The sequence below is a fragment of the Pelobates fuscus genome, chromosome 7 (genome assembly GCF_036172605.1).
Source record: "Pelobates fuscus isolate aPelFus1 chromosome 7, aPelFus1.pri, whole genome shotgun sequence".
NCBI lineage: Eukaryota > Metazoa > Chordata > Amphibia > Anura > Pelobatidae > Pelobates > Pelobates fuscus.
This window is the reverse complement of record NC_086323.1, coordinates 105,798,347-105,810,735: the sequence shown is the minus strand read 5'-3', so window position 1 is coordinate 105,810,735 and position 12,389 is coordinate 105,798,347.

The following is a 12,389-nucleotide window of genomic DNA, read 5'->3' as shown; positions in this document are numbered from 1 at the left end:
TATCCTTGTTTCTGTGTTTCCTGTTTGTTCCTGGTTCCTGACTCCGGCCTTGTTCCTGACTCCGCTGCTCTCCATGCTCCTGATCCTGGCTTGTCTGACTACCCGCTCTGGTGACTGACCCCTGCTTGATTCCTGGACTTTGCTTTTGGTTATTTATTTGTTATTTATTAATAAAGGTGTTTTTGCATCTAGTTCTGTCTCTGTCTGGTTCCTGGTCCCTGACACTAGTTTAAACTGGTCTGGCAGTGTCCCTGGGACAATGCCCTGTTGGAGAAACAATAGGACAGGAAAAAGGGGGAGGAGGAGAAGCGCAGACAAGAAATACATTCAACATACCTTGCACCAATATTGGGCACAGGGTGACCAAAATACAAAAGACATCTGGGGACCCACATATACTGTCTGTCTTTCATTCTCAGTGACAGTGACTACCGTCACAAGTGCATTTAAAGCATTTAGACGGGACAAATCAGAAGCATCCTGTAAAAGAAATAAGGAAGTCAATAATGCATAGAAAAAGGCAATCAGGTTTGCTATACTACAAAATGAGTGATAGCCAAAGAGAGCAAAACCAACCCTAAAGTGTAGATACACTGAACACCAGAATGCCGTGTTATTTAAAATTCCATTAATTATTTCTCCACAGTATTTATTAAGGCAGAACCTATGGCTATAGATATGCAAATGATTGCTGCAAACAAACTTGCAGATAAATTTTGATTGGATGACTCAAGACAAGGTGCTGCTGGAACTAAAGAAAGTTAATATAAACAAAGTACCAGGCCTGATGGTACTCACACATGATCGTTCAAGATTCTTTTCTTTCAGAAATTGTACCGGAGGGTTGGAGGAAGGCAGATGTGGTTCCTATATTCAAAAAGAGTTCAAGTATAGCCCTCTTAGCTTAACTTCTGTGGCTTTGAAAGTATTTGAAAGATTATTAAGGGGTAGAGATGTCCCGAACAGTTCGCATTAAACATCATGTTTCAGTGTTTGCAGATGACACAACACTCTAAAAACAAATACAATGTGAGCAAGATATTACATTGCTGCAGAAGGATTTAGATAGACTGGGGAACTGGGAACTCAAATAGCAAATTAAATTTAATGTAGAAAAATGCAAAGATATGCACTTTAAGGTAAATTAGTGAATTAGGGATAACAACACACAAGAAGGATTTGGGAGTTGTTATAGACAACAAACTAGGCAACAATGTGCAATGTCAATCAGCAAGGGCCAGTGAGGTATTGTTAAGGAATTAATTTGTGGGATGAGAATATAATTTTGCCTCTTTATAAATCATTGGTAAGAAGTCGGGGCCCAATGCAAGATAGCTAAATTGGAGCAGGAAAATAGAAACATGATTACAGATCTGAGATCAGCTCAAATCAGGGGGACCCAGTTGGAAATAAGAAATAAATTAGAAATAAAAACAAACAATGCCATAATAAAATTGAACAAACGTTGGTACCATGGGGATTATAGAGTTTAAACTTAAGTTTAAAAAAAGAAGCCAAATAATTAGGAAGATATTGAGGCCAAGTTAATATCTCTCCATCAGATATAGGTCAAGTTTTTGCCTCATATTACAGGGCTCTGTATAATATCCCATCGGAACGGGCAACCTCTGAACCAAGCCGTGAGTTCCTCAAAAAATTACAATTACCAAGATTGGGCGAGGAAGACTTGAAGAAATTGGGTTCTCCTCTGACCCTGAATGAGATCTCTAAATCTATTAAATACCTTATTGAGAGAAAATCCCCAGGGCTGGAAGGTTACACAGCCCACTTCTATAAGATAAAGGAGCCTACCATAGCTCTAATCTTATTAAAAGCATTTGGAAAAATAGATAAGGGTTATCCGTTCCCATTGGAGATGCTACAAGCCTGTATAACCCTGATTCCTAAGCAAGACAAAGATCATAATTTTGTCACTAACTATCTCCCCATATCCTTGTTGACTACCGATATTAAAATATTTTCCAAGACCCTAGCGAATAGATTAGGATTTCATTCCCAAATTAGTTCATCCATATCAAACAGGCTTTGTTAAGGACCATGAGGGAGGCGTTAATGTTCGCAAACTATTACATCTGATTCATATCTGCAAATCTATTTCCTCCCGGTGGCTCTGGATGCCAAAAAGGCCTTTGACAGAGTTAGCTGGCGCTATCTGTCGGATGTCTTGGAGGTGTTCAGAGTCACTGGGCCTATACTGGATAGGATTATGAGTCTATACACTGCTCCATCTGACAGGGTCTGGGGAAATGGGTTTAACTCAGAATGGTTTGGGATAGCTAATGGGACCAGACAAGGTTGCCCATTGGCCCCAATGCTGTATGCACTTTCAATAGAACCCTTGGCAGCTTATATAAGACAGGAGGAGGAAATCCTGGGAATTCGCTATGGCAACCAGACTTCAAAGATCATATTATATGCAGATGACATAGTTCTGACACTTTCTAATCCAGAAACATGTTGGCAGTTTAGAAATGCATTCACGATTTTGGTAGAATCTCTAACTGTAAATTAAATTTAAAAAAGACACAAGTAATTCATTCTAGTGCCCCGATTGATCAACTACATAGATTGGGAGATTCTTACCCATTTAATTGGTTTAAGAATTAAATGCTTTATTTGGGGATAAAATTAAGTTTCAATTGGTTTAAGATAGTAAACAATCATTATAACAACTTATATCAGGACTTCAAACTTACCAAAAACCAATTGGTGTAATTTATATATGTCTTGGCTGGGGAGAATAAACGCAGCACTAATTTAGTGCCAAAACTGGAATACCTATTAAGAACTCTTCCTGTGAGAGTACCCAAACATACGCTACATGAATTTCAGGAATTATTTATTAAGTTTGTATGGGGGAGGCGTAGACCCAGAATTTCCTTCTCAAATTTGTCTTGCAAATTAAAAGATGGGGGAACATCCCTCCCCGATGTATATTTGATTTTTGACTCCATAATGCTATCTAATTTGATTACATGTAAATTGAAGGTCCCAGAAAATTGTTTATGGTTAGGTTATGAAAGACAAGTTTTATCCAACAAGAACCCCTTTTTTCTTGTTTTGGGCAAATAACATGGCTATTAAACAACTTAATGTGGAAAATAAAGTCTTAGGTGAAATTTATCATTGTACTCATCTTGTAAGATGGAAGCATAATAGTAAAGAATGTATCTCCTTGGATGCTCCTATGGAAGCTTTGTCCCTATATCGTGATAATATATATATAAGGAGTTGGGTAAATGATGGCATTGTATATATTGGAGACTTATTTGACGGAGTGATTTTTAGACCCTTCACTACTCTATGTACAAATCATGGAATTTCCAGCAAGGAATACCTTACTTACTTTAAACTAAAAAACATTTTTAAAAATAGGGAAATTAAGAGAGGTAATAAGCTGGATAAACTCTATGACCTTGATAAGGGCTCCAATTTGTCTTCTAAGATTAGAGAATTATTGTATACAAGCAAAACGGGTACAAAGATTCGGGGGATTATGAAATGGGAAAGGGAGATGAGCACAGAATTTGTGTCCAGTGAAAGGGTTACTGCTTTAAATCTGACAAAAAAAACCTTTTCATAGTATTTCGTTGTTTGAAAATGATCTAAAAATTTTACACAGATGGTATCTGACACTAGACAGGTTAAGTATGTTTCAACAGAACTACACGGCATATATGGTAGGAATGTACCTGCCTATTAACTTTGAAGGTCAAGTTAGAAAATTAACTTACAATTTTAACACAGTTCCATATTGAACTGACACCCCAACAAGATCTCAACAAATAAAATGGTCACTTTAATTTTCCTATGCTGATCAATTTAGACAATTCCCTTCAGTATCATAAATATTTGAATCACCTATTTTATCACTGAGGAATTGACACAATGACAATACACAAAAATAAAAACTGATCAGCTCTTAATCTCTAAATCTGAGTGTCAAAAATAAATAAATAAATTATTGGTAAGACCATATCTTGAATATGCTATGCAATGGTGGGCACTGGTTCTAAAGAAGGATAATATGGCACTAGAAAAACCGCAGAGGTGGGATACAAAATAAATAAATGGAATGGAACAGTTTAGCTATGATCAAAGGTTAAAATATTTAAACCTTTTTAGTTTAGAAAAATAGCACCTCAGAGGGGATATGATATCATTATACAAATATATCCAGGGCCAAAACTATTTCCAATGGTCTGGAAACTTTTCACAAACAGGACTATACATAGGACATGAGGTCACGTGTTTTGACTGGAAGAAAGAAGATTTAGTCTAAAGTAAAGGAAAGATGTTTTACCCTAAGAACAATAAGGATGTGGAATTCTCTACCTGAAGAATCTGTTTTATCAGAGTCTGTACGGATGTTTAAACAGCAACTAGATACATACTTACAAAAACATAATATTCAAGGATATACTTTTTCAATTGTAGGGCTATAGCTTCTTGACCCAAGGAAAATCTGACTGCCATTCTGCGGTCAAAAAGGAAATTTTTCCTAGTTTGTCACAAAATTAGAAGTGCTTCAAACGTGGATTTTTGCCTTCTTTTTGAACAACAGCAAAAAACAGATGGGAGGATGGCTGAACTTGATGGACACTTATCTCTTGTCAGCCTATGTAACTAGTTAAACAGTCTTTACATTTAGCACAGTGTCAAAGTAGAAAGAAGTATTTACAATTCCAAGTCCAGTATTCCATTAACGGTAATGTATGTATTGTAATTGCATCTCATTAAAGTGGTTATAGTGTCTGGATTGTCTGTGCTCTCCTTCCACTCAGGATTCAACCATTTTTAATGTTTTATACAAGTGTCCCTAGCAACCAATCTCCTTTGTGCTTGAGCTAATTAGGAAGCATTAGCTGGAGCAGACTGCTTTCACTCTACCACATCACTCATTGGTATGGCAGAAGAAAGTATTTAATCTCAGCCTTAAAATTAACTCCAGTGAGGTCCAGGCTATAGGTGACCATGGACATTTAGTGTTATACTGCTTGGAAATAATTTAAAATTGAGTATAGAGACAGTGTCTGGGAACGCCAGACATTATAACCAATTCAATGAGATTAAATGATTATAATGCCTACAGTGTCCCTTTAAAGACACAGGTTACAGGAAAAAAAAACATCAGTATATTACCAAAAGTGAGTAGTTGAACAAATGCAACTTGTATATTAATGATGAAATACAGTGTAGAAATGTATATCTGAGGAGAAACAATAGAATATGATGCAATATAATCAGCACAAGGGTAGGGAGGGGGTGGTATAACACTCACTAGATAACTGCAAATTCAGGCATATCTCCCTCTTAAATGGGGTGTAACTTGTTGAAAGTGATAAGTCTCAGTCGAAAATATCTTCAAAAGGAGTATCTTCTGATATAACTCAAAATAAGAAGATCGAGAGAACAGAGATTGTATAAAAGTAACACATTTATTTGGTACAAATGCACTTACAATAAGTCAAATGACAATCAGCATATCTCCACATGGAAGGTGGTATCCAGGACTCTAGCAAGAAGCAGGAGGTAATCCCAAAGTGGTATATGCAGGTAAAAACAAACAATATAAAAAACAAATGAATATAAAATAACAAGTCCTATGGATGTGTAGTAATGATCAATTAGAGGTCTTCTTAAATAGGCTGTCAGTTTGCACTGAACTTCCTCCAGCTGGTAATCGGGATGGCGTGCTTTCCACCATAGAACGCATAACGAGCTTCTGGGGAATCAACGTCACTTCCAATGACGGCAATGTTAGAAATAATTTCATATATGCACCAACATCATCAGAAATGGGGGCAATATAGATAAAACAATCAGAAAGAAAACGACATATATACATAATAAGGAAGGATAGTAAATCCAAGCATAGCAAAAATATATCTATATTCCCGAATTATGACATTAACCTAGCAAAAAAAGGAATTAAAGAAAGAAATATATAAATGAAAAGATAACGTGATATGGATATAATGAATATGTAATGAATTAAAATTAGGGTAGAGATTTAGATCGATTATGCGGAGACTTATAAATATATGTGTGCGTTCCACTGTGAAAAACATAATTTCCGGCTATCGGCAAAATTAAAATAAGTGCTGAAAAGATAATATCTAAATATTGTTTGGCCAGAAACCATTATACAAGAAAATATTTATTTGGACAGTGTAGATATAGCCAATAATAAGGCAAAGCATAGCAGAAAAAATATATTTTCCTGGAAAAAAATAAAAAAAATAAAAAAAAATATATACATATATAGAAAACATATGTATCTCAAAAATAAACATATGACAAAATATGTATTTGAAAATAAATAAACATGAAAGAACAAAAGCATGAAAAACAGAAAATATGAAAAAAACATGAAAACATATAAATACAAAACCTTTTTCTATACACACATATAAAAAATATATACAAAAAAAATATATGCATACAAAAAAACATTTTGGGGGGATATGAGAACTGCTATGCTATTTTACATAATAGTGCCAATACAAAATGGATGTATATTTTCTTCTCACAAACCAAAATATATACAATAAAAAAGAAGAATTTTTTTTTTCATGGAACGAGACAAATTCTAAAACTCCAAAACAAAAGTATTAGTATCAAATAGAACGAGAAAAGTAAAAAAAAAAAAGAAAAAAAAAATTAAGAATAAAGAAAAAAAAACAGAAAGAGATAAAAGCTAAATAAGTTCTGCCAGATCTATTTCTTGATTCAGGCTTGACTTAAGAGTTTTTAAATAAAAAAATACATTGGGCCTCCTTCGTATTTAATAATGTCTGAATATTCCCCCCTCTGCAATGTCTATCTACCTTGTCAATTCCAAAAGCTAAAAAAGTATGCCACTGAAATTGTGGGCAACTGGCAATATGTCTGGGCACACTGTCGTCAGATTTTTTAGTTCTAATATTATAGAAAATCTCCGCAAGTATTGTGTGTAATTTGCGGATAGCTTGATAAGTGTGGTTTGTGTATGTACCTGTAAATTAATTGATTTTTTTTTTTTTAAGTGCAAGTAGAGCACTTTCCGCAACAATAAAAACCTTGAAGTAATTTTTTGGAAAAAATATAAATTGGATGATTATTTTTATTTTTGTTTTGTGGTAATAGACTAGGAGTCAGTTTATTTTCCAAACTATCAGCCTTCTTGTATATTATCACTGGTTGTTTGGGTATAATCGTATTTAAAAATTCATCTTTTTGCAGGATGCACCAGGGCTTTTTTTTTTTTTATAAAGTTTTGTATCTTTTTAGCCTGTGAATTATATTTTGTCATAAAGGCAAAATCAAATTTCTTATTACCTTTGTTTCTATTTTGTTTAGCCTTTGTTAAGAAATTGCTTCTGTCTGTTCTAATGAGAGATAATTCTGCCTCCTCAATTTCTTTTTTGTCATAATTTTCTTTTTTGTTATCCCTGTTTTTTATGATATGTGGTTGTTTTTTTAAAATATCTAGATCTGAACAGTTTCTTCTAAGGTGTGTAAGTTGTCCTTTTGGGATGTTTCTCAACAAAGGGGGGGGGGATGAGAACTGGAATAATCGATTACTGTATTATAATCAGCATTTTTTAAGAAAGTCTTTTTAAGATATTATCCTCTGTATATATCATTAGGTCAAGAAAATAAATCTTTTCTAAATGGCAGGAAGATGTAAATTGTAACTTGTATTTGTTTTGGGTTATGCATTGAACAAAATTATTTAAACTGATTTGGTCGCCCTCACAGATAATGAGAACGTCATCTATGTAGCGTCGCCATAGGACAAGACTCCCCCCAGCGTCTGATCCAACCTGATATGATGTGATTCCCAATGGGATACATATAGGTTAGCAAAGCTGGGAGCGAACCTTGTCCCCATGGTGACACCATAGCTGAAAAAATACCTGTTATCAAACCCAAATTTTGGTGGTACAAAACGAATACAGTCGATCAAAAAATCTATTTGTTTTCCATCCAACTTTGCATTTTGAGTTAAAATGTCCATAATAGCTGATAAACCTTTTTGATGTGGAATGTTGGTGTACAATGAGACAATATCCACTGAAGCTAAGATATATGTTGACTTCCACTCCACTTGTTGTAAATTGTTTATGAGGTGTTTCATATCTTTGATATACATTGACATGGTGGGTACATATGGTTATAAAAATAAGTCAACATATTCTGACAAATTGCATGACAGGGAGTCTATTCCACTTATAATAGGGCAACCACGAGGTGCAGACAGACTTTTGTGGATTTTTGGTAAAAAGTAAAAACAAGCAGTCTTGCAATGGATATTAAACAGAAAATTAAATTAATCTTTGGAGATAATATAGTTATACCAATCCTCTTTTAAAAATTATGTTTAATTCTTTAACCCCTTAAGGACCGAGGACGGTTCAGGACCGTCATCGGCATTTTTGCCTTGCCGACCGCTGATGGTCCTGAACCGTCCTAACGGTCCAATGTACTTACCCGATCGCCGTCGTCCCCCCGGCGGCGATCAGCGTTGGTCCCGGTGTGGGGAGACTGCCTGCAGCCCAGACAGTCTCCCCATGGCGGATTAGGACCCCTGTGGCCATGTGATCGCTCAACAGGGCGACCACATGGTCACAATAGGTGTCCATGTGTCTGCCTGCAGGGGGACTGTCTGTGCTGACAGGCAGTCTCCCTGCCAGTGTAAAATCCTAAAAAAAATTAAAGTTAAAGTTAATAAATAAAAATAATAATTATATATGGCCAAAATTAGCGTTCAATTTAGTTTTTTACTTTTTTCACACACAAACAAATATGAACGCTAACTTTGGCCAGTGTTTGCGACTAAGTGGCTACTAAAAAAGTCTGGACATACCCCATATTGAATACCTTGGGTTGTCTACTTTAAAAAAAATATGTACATGTGGGGTGGTATTCAGAGATTTATGACAGATAATAATGTTACAATGTCACTATTGATACATTTTAAAAATGTATGTTTTGAAACCGCAATATCCTACTTGTACCTATAACCCTATAGCATGCAAAAAAATAGCAAAAAGCATGTAAACACTGGGTATTTTTAAACTCAGGACAACATTTTGAATCTATTTAGCAGTTTTTTTCATTCGCTTTTGTAGATGAGTAAAAGATTTTTCACATAAAAGTCAAAAAACATGTATTTTTTTAAATTTTTCATCATATTTTTTAATTTTTAAAAAAAATTAAATTACATGAGATTATATAAATAATGGTATGTAAAGAAAGCCCCTTTTGTCCTGAAAAAAACAATATATAATTTGTATGGGAACATTAAATGAGAGAGCGGAAAACTACAGCTAAACACAAACACCACAAAAGTGTCAAAAAGATGCCTGGTCGCAAATGTACAACATCGCAAAAACAGTCCGGTCCTTAAGGGGTTAAGAAAGATGTCAGTAGGGTTATTATCCAACAGTTTGAATGTTCCATTAAAAAAAGTATTTGTCTTCTTTTTTATTGTATATATTTCTGGTTTGTGATTAAAAAAATATATATATACCGTATATACTCGAGTATAAGCCGACCCGAATATAAGCCGAGGCCCCTAATTTTACCCCAAAAAACTGAGAAAACTTATTGACTCGAGTATAAGACTAGGGTGGGAAATGCAGCAGCTGCTGGTAAATTTCTAAATAAAATTAGATCCTAAAAAAATTATATTAATTGAATATTTATTTACAGTGTGTGTATATAATGAATGCAGTGTGTGTATGAGTGCAGTGTGTGTATGAGTGCAGTGTGTGTGTATGAGTGCAGTGTGTGTGTATGAGTGCAGTGTGTGTGTATGAATGCAGTGTGTGTGTATGAATGCTGTGTGTATGAGTGCAGTGTGTGTGTATGAGAATGCTGTGTGTATGAGTGCAGTGTGTGTGTATGAGAATGCTGTGTGTATGAGTGCAGTGTGTGTGTATGAGTGCTGTGTGTGTGTATGAATGAATGCTGTGTGTGTGTATGAATGCTGTGTGTGTGTATGAATGCTGTGTGTGTGTATGAGTGCAGTGTGTGTGTATGAGTGCAGTGTGTGTGTATGAGTGCAGTGTGTGTGTATGAATGCTGTGTGTGTGTATGAATGCTGTGTGTGTGTATGAATGCTGTGTGTATGAGTGCAGTGTGTGTGTATGAGAATGCTGTGTGTATGAGTGCAGTGTGTGTGTGTGTGTATGAATGCAGTGTGTGTGTGTATAAATGCAGTGTGTGTGTATGAATGCAGTGTGTGTATGTGTGTGTGTAATGCAGAGTGTGATGCAGAGCCTTGGTGGGGGGGGTGGGCATTTTTATTTTTTAATTATTATTTTAATATTTTTTTGTTTCATTACATTTTTATTATTATTATTATATTATTATTTTATTATTTTTATTTTATTATTTATTTATTTTTTATTATTATTAATATATATATATATATATATATTTGTCCCCCCTCCCTGCTTGCTAGCTGGCCAGGGAGGGGGGCTCTCTTCCCTGGTGGTCCAGTGGATGGGCACTGTGTAGGAGGGGGCTGTGGGGGCTGCGGCTCTCGCGAGATTTACACTGTGAGCTGACAGAAGAGCTGAACGGACCGGCGGAGGAGGAGAGAGCTGACAGGAGCTGCAGGAAAGGTAAGTAACATCTCTCTGCAGCCCCCACAGCCCCCATTGTCTGTATTATGGCAATGCAAATTGCCATAATTCAGACTGACTCGAGTATAAGCCGAGTTGGGGTTTTTCAGCACAAAAAATGTGCTGAAAAACTCGGCTTATACTCGAGTATATACGGTACATCAATTTTGTATTGGTACTATTATGTAAATAGCAGTTCTCATATAGAAAAAAAAATGTATGCATATATGTCTTTTTATATATATTTGTATGTGTGTATAGAAAAAGATTTGTATATATATATATATATATATATTCATAGTTTTTTAGTTTTTCATGCTTTTGTTCTTTCATGTTTATTTTTAAATACATATTTTTTCACATGTATATTTTTGAGATATATATATTTTTTCTATATATGTATATAAATTTATTTCCTTTCTTTTCTTTTTCCAGATATTTTTTCTGCTATGCTTTGCTTTATTATTGGCAATATCTACATTGTCCAAATAAATGTATTCTTGTGTAATGGTTTCTGGTCAACCAATATTTAGATATTATCTTTTCGGCACTGATTTTAATTTTGCCAATAACCGGAAATTATGTTTTTTCCCTGGAAGTTCTGTCATTGCGTTCCACAGTGGAACGCACACATATAATTACAAGTCTTGGCATAATCAATCTATATTTCTACCCTAATTTTAATTAATTACATATTCATTATATCCATATCATGTTATCTTTTCATTTATATATTTTTTTCTTTAATTCCTTTTTTTTTGCTAGGTTAATGTCATAATTCGTGAATATAGATATATTTTGTTATGCTTGGATTACTATCCTTCCTTATTATATATATATATATATATATGTAGTTTTCTTTCTGATTGTTTTATTTATATTGACCCCATTTCTGATGATGATGCAAATATGAAATTATTTCCTTTTAAAGACACACCTCCCAGTCACCATCAACATAGACTATCTTTGTAAGATCAATGTTAATTTGAATTGCATAAAAAATAATGCATGAATCATTAGCGATAGGATGAGTTGCATCAGAAATAAGGCAGGAATGACACGGCTCTACAGGAACACTTGGGTCAGCTTCCATAATGAGGCGAGAGTGGAGAATGGAGTGTTCAACCTTTGAGTTAGTTCTCAGTTTAGGATATTCTTCAAACACTGATCTCACTTTGTAATTCTAACATTTTATAATAGCTGTTTATGTGATATTTTAAAAAATTTCCATATCTACTTTCTACCCTCAACCATAACCTTTTCTTCACTCTCATGACTGATTTTGACAAGTACCATGTTGGTTTATTACTGTGCATTTCTGCCTCTTGAGATATTATTGATATCAAGTTAAAGCATAGTTCATAAATTGGCATCTGCACCATCTTTCCTCTTATTAAATATGAAACGTGATAGGCAAATTACTACAATTTAAAGGAGCACTGTTAATGAGAAACATTTTATCGCAGATAAGTAAATGTATTTAATTTACACAAGCTGGCAAACAGAACTATTTCTTTTATAAACTGGGGGACAGTGCAGGCAATTGGAAGATTAGTTTCAATGCAGATATATGCAAAGTCGTGTATTTTGGAAGAAGGAGCCCACAAGCAACTTATAGAATAAATGGGGTTAGGTTCGAAATAACATAAAAAAAGGGGCCTTTCTGGAGTATCTATTGATTATAGTGTCACATAGCACTACTTCTTTCTTGAAAGAATACAAATAGTTCATTGCATAACAGACAGGCATAGT